Below are 6,429 nucleotides of genomic sequence, written 5' to 3'. Positions count from 1 at the left end.
AGAATCTGTGGGATATTGTGAAGAGAAAGTTGAGAGACGCAAGACCCAACACTCTGGATGAGCTTAAGGCCACTATCGAAGCATCCTGGGCCTCCATAACACCTCAGCAGTGCCACAGGCTGATTGCCTCCATGCCACGCCGCATTGAAGCAGTCATTTCTGCAAAAGGATTCCCAACCAAGTATTGAGTGCATAACTGAACATAATTATTTGAAGGTTGACTTTTTTTTGTTTTAAAAACACTTTTCTTTTATTGGTCGGATGAAATATGCTAATTTTTTGAGATAGGAATTTTGGGTTTTCATGAGCTGTATGCCAAAATCATCAATATTAAAACAATAAAAGGCTTGAACTACTTCAGTTGTTTGTAATGAATCTAAAATATATGAAAGTCTAATGTTTATCAGTACATTACAGAAAATAATTAACTTTATCACAATATGCTAATTTTTTGAGAAGGACCTGTATATATATATATATATATATATATTTTTTTTTTTTCAACTCAGGGTGTTTTTATGTTTGTTTGTACCATCAGCAAATGTTACAAAGTGGACCAATGCATATTTATTTTACCGTAGGAAAAGTACATTTCTGGCTTAAGTAAGTTTTTCATCTCAGTTTTTAGTATTCATTCAAAATGAGACAAATCTGCTATTATTTTGATCACCAATCTCTTGTTTATCAGTTTAGATCACTTTTTTAATTCTTAAAAAATGCCATTATTTTATTTGAAAAAAAAAAATCATTTTATTTTATTGACATAATATGTTAGTTTGTTGTGTATATATATTTTTTTCATTCGATCAGACGACATTTAAGCTGTCATGTGGTCATGTTACAATGTACCCCACCTACTGGGCATGTAGTCACTTTTCACTTCCTTTCTTTTGAGGTAAATCACAAAAAAACGTACACACTGTAATTATGAAACAAAGCTACATATTTGTATTAGAAAAGTGTGAAAATAACGTGGATAAAAAACACTCTGAACCCCACGATGATTTACACAAACTGATAGATTCAAAAAGTGTTAGGTTGTGCCCCGCGCTCCCCTACCTCAGTGGAGCATGGTACTAGCAACATTAACATTACAGTTTCAGTTCTCAGGGAAAGCAAGAACTGATCATGTAAATATATTCCTTGCTTGTATAAAATCATCTTTCAAATGCATGATTGTAAATATTGCTAACAATATTTTTAATAACTTGTTTGTGAACTGTGTAGTTCAAACATACACCTTCAATACAGAGTGTCCTATTTTCAGACACAGTGTTAGAGCACACTATGAACTGTAGTAGGGGTACTGGGATGCTTTTATCAATTTATTAAATTCTCTAATTGTCCTGATGTGTGATCACTTATCTGATTAATCCACAATTCATTAATCCATAACCTATTAAGAAAAATACTTTTGAAGGGTACTTTTTAAAGAACAGATAAGAAACTCAAACTTGTCTGCTGTGTTGTTTGCACTCCACTAATGCAATTTGTTTTACTTTACTTTTGTTTTTACTTTCACACACTCTGAGAACGAGTCAGCACCAAACTTGTACAAGTGATGTGAATACTTGTCCAAGAAATGTGAATATTTTAAAAGGCTTTAATCAATAGTATCTGCATCACTTTGAAAATCATATTTATATACCGACTCACAATGTGACTTATATCAACCAGTCACAGTTCTTACCTCAACCCTCATAATATCTCCTAAAAGCAGAGAGCTATGATGTTCACTGGAATGTTGCTGTAGGAAACACAACCAGAAGAGCATTTCATGCAAATAACATTTATTTATTTATCGGTGAACCATCTACACAAGTTTGGCATGAATTTTTACATTTTACATGCAAGAACTGCTTGAAATCATCAAGTCATGTATTCAAAGTTTACAACTATTTTCACCTAAACAGCTAGAAGCTAAATTAATAAATGACAAACTAATAATGTAAGCCTAAACCGAACAACAGCATCATCATTATCATACAGTACATATTAGGCAATTAATGCTGCATGCGAAAGAGTTGCAAGATCTGTCAGTGTTACTTTTGATCTAACACCAAAGAGAAATATAACTGCAAGCAGCAAATAAGGGGTCAAGCACAAAGAAGGCAAAATAAGTCATGCCAGCATCAGACCAACTGCATCAGTGAGCAATTAAAGAAGTTTTTATTTTTTAAGCAAAACATCTGAAAAATCAAATACAGTCACTATTAATATGATAGAAAGATTTATCACTGTTGACCAGTAGATGTTGCTGTTACGAAATTGAAAGTGTTACTTTTGAGTTGAGAGATGTCAAAATACTATTGTAGTTTTTCCTGCGAAAACAGGTTGCTTTGATTTTTTTCGATATGTGAATAGAATTGGTTTTGTTGTTTCTCAGAGCTAACATATGCTTTAGATAACAGAGCAGATTTGAGTGCCATTGCTTATCTCAAGCTGGTGTGATGCTTACATATACCTGTACTCATGTTGTTTCTATATTTGTTTGCTCAATTGTATTATTTTGCTAGGCCTTAGCTATGAAAAAGACACATCCATTTCATGTCTGTGTGTTTATTTTGGATCAATTTCATATATCAAGAGCACTTCTCATAAATCACTTACATTAAGTTTCAAGTGTCCAATAAGTCTCTGTATGCATATGTATTGAGTAAGCTAAGATTTATCTCACCTGGATTGTTTTTATTATTTGTATTTGTTTATTGTTGAAGCATAGCCAAACATCTTGATCAAGTATGCACTGCTATGGGAATTGTTTGTCATATTTATGTGCCTTCAAGGAATAGACAAAAAAAAAAAAAAAAAAAATCTGTTTTGTGGTTCAAAACTTGACTGTTTTTAACAGAACACAAATAAAGATTTTTTTTTAGAAATGTCTATGTCATGAGGATAAAAAAAAAAAAAAAAAAAGAGTTTTTTTTTTAAAATTGCTCAAAATGAAGCATCCCTTAAACCAGAATCACTTTGAAGTCTTCTCTGTTATAGCCTCTATGATTCTGTAACAGAAAAAAACATATTTAGCAATTTAAGAAGACATTTAAAAAAAATGGACATTTATGCAGTGAATAATGAACACACCTCTCTGCTTTAAATCCACGTGCACAGAGACGAGCAAATACATGCATGTAGGACAAGGCGATCTGAAACTGTGTGAGACAGAGTTAGTTAAATAAATAAGAAGTACAGAGATTCTGTCATCTTCATGTTGGTGATTTAAATATACTTTGCATTGTTGTTCACCTCTTTCTCGTGCCAGTCAAAACAGGTTGTCCTGAAATGCTCAGCTACAGTTTTGAATGCATGTAAATCCATCTGAGAATAGTCTCCACCCAAATCATCCTCAAACTGAGGAAAGTCCTGAGTGATAACTTTTACAATTTCCTCAATTTTAGCTTTAGTCTGTAAGATAATGATTCATGTATTAACAACACAAACACAATAAACAATCCTGTTACCAAAACATAATTTAAAGGGGTCACTGGATGCAAAATCCACTTTTACATGTTGTTTGAACTGACATGTGTGTTGACTCTGTGTGTACTCAACCACCCTATAATTATAACAATCCACCCAGTGTAAATCATAAGCGCTGTCTCAGATCAAGTTGTTCACAGATTCTGGGTAAAATGGTGTAGCTTTGCCCAGACCCCTCCCACATGATGATTGATGGACACTGGCATCTTAGCACAGACCCACTCTGAGTGAGCTGTAAACAAACTGTCTGCCATTGTTTTAAAGCCAGAGCAGGGGAAGACAAGAATGTCTCTTAAGCGAATGAGGTGTTTTCTTGTTGGATGTAAAAATTAACATAGCAGTCAACATTTACTCCTGACATCTTAGTCACTGAAGATGCAGAGGATTACTTTTGTTTTAAAAGGGAACGAGCCTCCCCATCTATGTTCATTTAGTTAGCAAGTCCTGCAATGAAAGTGGCTAAAGTTTACAGTCTCTCAGAGAACTGCTCGTCACCTCACGGAAGAGAGGGGCGGGGTGATCAGAGCTCATTAGCATTAGCATCGAAATGGCTCGCTGTGAACAGTGCTGTTTTTGACAAGGTAAAAAGTTTGTTGTTTTACACATAATCAAGTATGTTATAGACTTTTCATTAAGGGTGTGTTCAGACTAGTCAACGTTTGGTTCGATTAAAATGAACTCTGGTTCGATTGCCCTGATAGTGCGATTCATTTGAGTAAGTGTGAACGCTGCCGACCAAACCCTGGTGCACACCAAACAGGTGGACCAAGACCACTAAAAAGATGGTTTCTCAGTCTGCTTCCAAACAAACTTTGGTGCAGTTTGAATCAAATATAAATGCAACATGGACCAAATACTTCTAAACAAATGAAAAACCAGAAAGTTATGACAAGATGTGATGCTATGTGACATTATTTCACAAAGCAGTGTTTCCAAAACAAAAACATGTTATACTGTAGCCTACTGTCCATCACAGAATATGGATCTAACACCAAAGTGAAATATAGCTGCAAGCAGCAAATAAGGGGCCAAGCACAAAGAAGGCAAAATAAGTCATGCCACCATCAGACCAACTGCATCAGTGAGCAATTAAAGATGTTTTTATTTTTTAAGCAAAATGGCTGAAAAATCAAATACAGTCACTGATATGATTGAAATATTTATCACTGTTGACCAGTAGATGTTGCTGTTATGAAATTGATGTGGTGTGGTCAGTGTGAGGTGACAATGGCACAAATAAAGTTTAGAGTCAATATGTCAAAGCTTTGCAGAAATAAAGCCTAAGAGTCATTTTGGCATCACCTCTCACATTTGTTTTGGCACTGTACAAAAACGTTTTGTCCATCGACATGAAATCATAACTTTCTATCAGCACAGTTTGAAGATAATCGGACTCGATTTTGGTAAAAAATCCAAAGAATGGTCTAAGATGAGTTCAAAAAAGTTAAGTTTTCAACATAAATCAAAATGACGGACAGGAAGTTCGACCCACTATGTTCTCAGCATGACCCCAGGAGTATTTTTGAGACCAGTTTAATTACAATAGGCTAATGCAATTTAAAGTTATTAGCATTTTTGGACATTTTATTATTAATGGTTAATGAATGGTTTACTACTTTTGACCTACTTTTGTAGGTGTTACTAAATTGATGTGATTTTTCACTTTGTGGTCAAAAGTTATAAAGAAATTTGCAAAAATGATAAAATTTGAATGTATTAGCCTATTGTAATGAAACTGGTCAATATATTCTTTGGATCATGCCAAGAACATAGATACCCATTTTGCCATAGTCAACTGAACTTCCTCTCTGCCATTTTGATTTATGTTGAAAACCTGCTTTTCCGAACTCCTCCTAGAATGTTGGTCCAATTTTTACCAAATTTGGCTCTGATCATCTTCAGGTCATGCTGGCAAAAAGTTATGGATTTTGTGTTGATATACAAAATGGTTTTCATTTAACACATCAATGAATTTGCTGAAATCATGCTGAACTGCATCTGAGGCTGTATCTCTGCAAAGCCAAACTTTGTGGGTGCCATTGTCACCTCACATTGACCACACCACATCAATTTTGTAGTAGCAACATTTAATGGTCAACAGTGATAAATATTTTAATCATATTAATAGTGACTGTATTTGATTTTTCAGCCATTTTGCTTAAAACAACAGATATGTCTTTAATTGCTCACTGATGCAGTTGATCTGATGCTGCCAGACATGCTGGAATGACTTATCTTGCCTTCTTTGTGCTTGGCTCCTTAATTGCTGCTTGCAGCTATATTTTATATTAATATTTTAATTTATATTATTTGTAATAAATAAACAATTTGTTGAATGTGTCTAGTAGTGTAACTCTGTCGCATTTAAGTTTAGCCAAGTAACGTTTTCTTTCTACTACTGGTAGCCCAAAATAATACTGGCTAGACATAGTTTTAACTTGCTAGCTAATGTAATTTACTTATTTATTTTGCTTGTTAACAGAAATAACAGGGGCTCTGTTGTTGTTTATGTTGTTGCAGTTGAAACCATCTGTTGGTTTAATATTTTCATGACTATAGGACATCTTCTAGGTGATCTTCCAAAACTTCAGTTAGTTATCATTGAAGGTTTTTTTTTTTTTTAGGATTTTTGTCATCCAGTAACACACAGAATACATATATTTGGTTACATATATGATGTACTGTATTACATAGACATCAAACCTGATGAAGAGCTTTTTGTTTTCTGATCAGATCTTGTTTTTGTCTTCATCAGTTTCTGTTCTAATTTGGTGCTCCAAGATTTTGAATGGCACTTCATGGTTAGAGGTCAAATGAGTTAATTTGAGCCCCTCAGCTCTTGCCTTGTCCTGAATTCTTGAGGGGTGTTCTTCACAAACATGCTGATCGGATGTTCATTCACTGTCTAAAGAAAAGTCAAAACAAAAACACTAGAAACTAGAAAATACA

The 6,429-nt window shown here is 34.1% G+C and overlaps 1 long non-coding RNA gene across 1 annotated transcript; it reads right to left on the bottom strand.

Moving 5' to 3' along the window:
• Window positions 1-2,945: 2,945 nt before the first annotated feature.
• LOC127160572 (uncharacterized) lies at window positions 2,946-6,380 on the bottom strand. Its single transcript, XR_007826783.1, has 4 exons — window positions 6,184-6,380; window positions 3,247-3,405; window positions 3,085-3,152; window positions 2,946-3,002 (listed from the first exon to the last, which is right to left on the bottom strand). It is a non-coding gene; the product is annotated as an uncharacterized LOC127160572 (long non-coding RNA).
• Window positions 6,381-6,429: the final 49 nt, after the last annotated feature.

This window comes from Labeo rohita, unplaced genomic scaffold (assembly GCF_022985175.1).
Source record: "Labeo rohita strain BAU-BD-2019 unplaced genomic scaffold, IGBB_LRoh.1.0 scaffold_391, whole genome shotgun sequence".
NCBI classification, from domain to species: domain Eukaryota; kingdom Metazoa; phylum Chordata; class Actinopteri; order Cypriniformes; family Cyprinidae; genus Labeo; species Labeo rohita.
The sequence above is the reverse complement of the archived record's forward strand: the minus strand, read 5'-3'. Positions and strand labels throughout refer to the sequence as shown.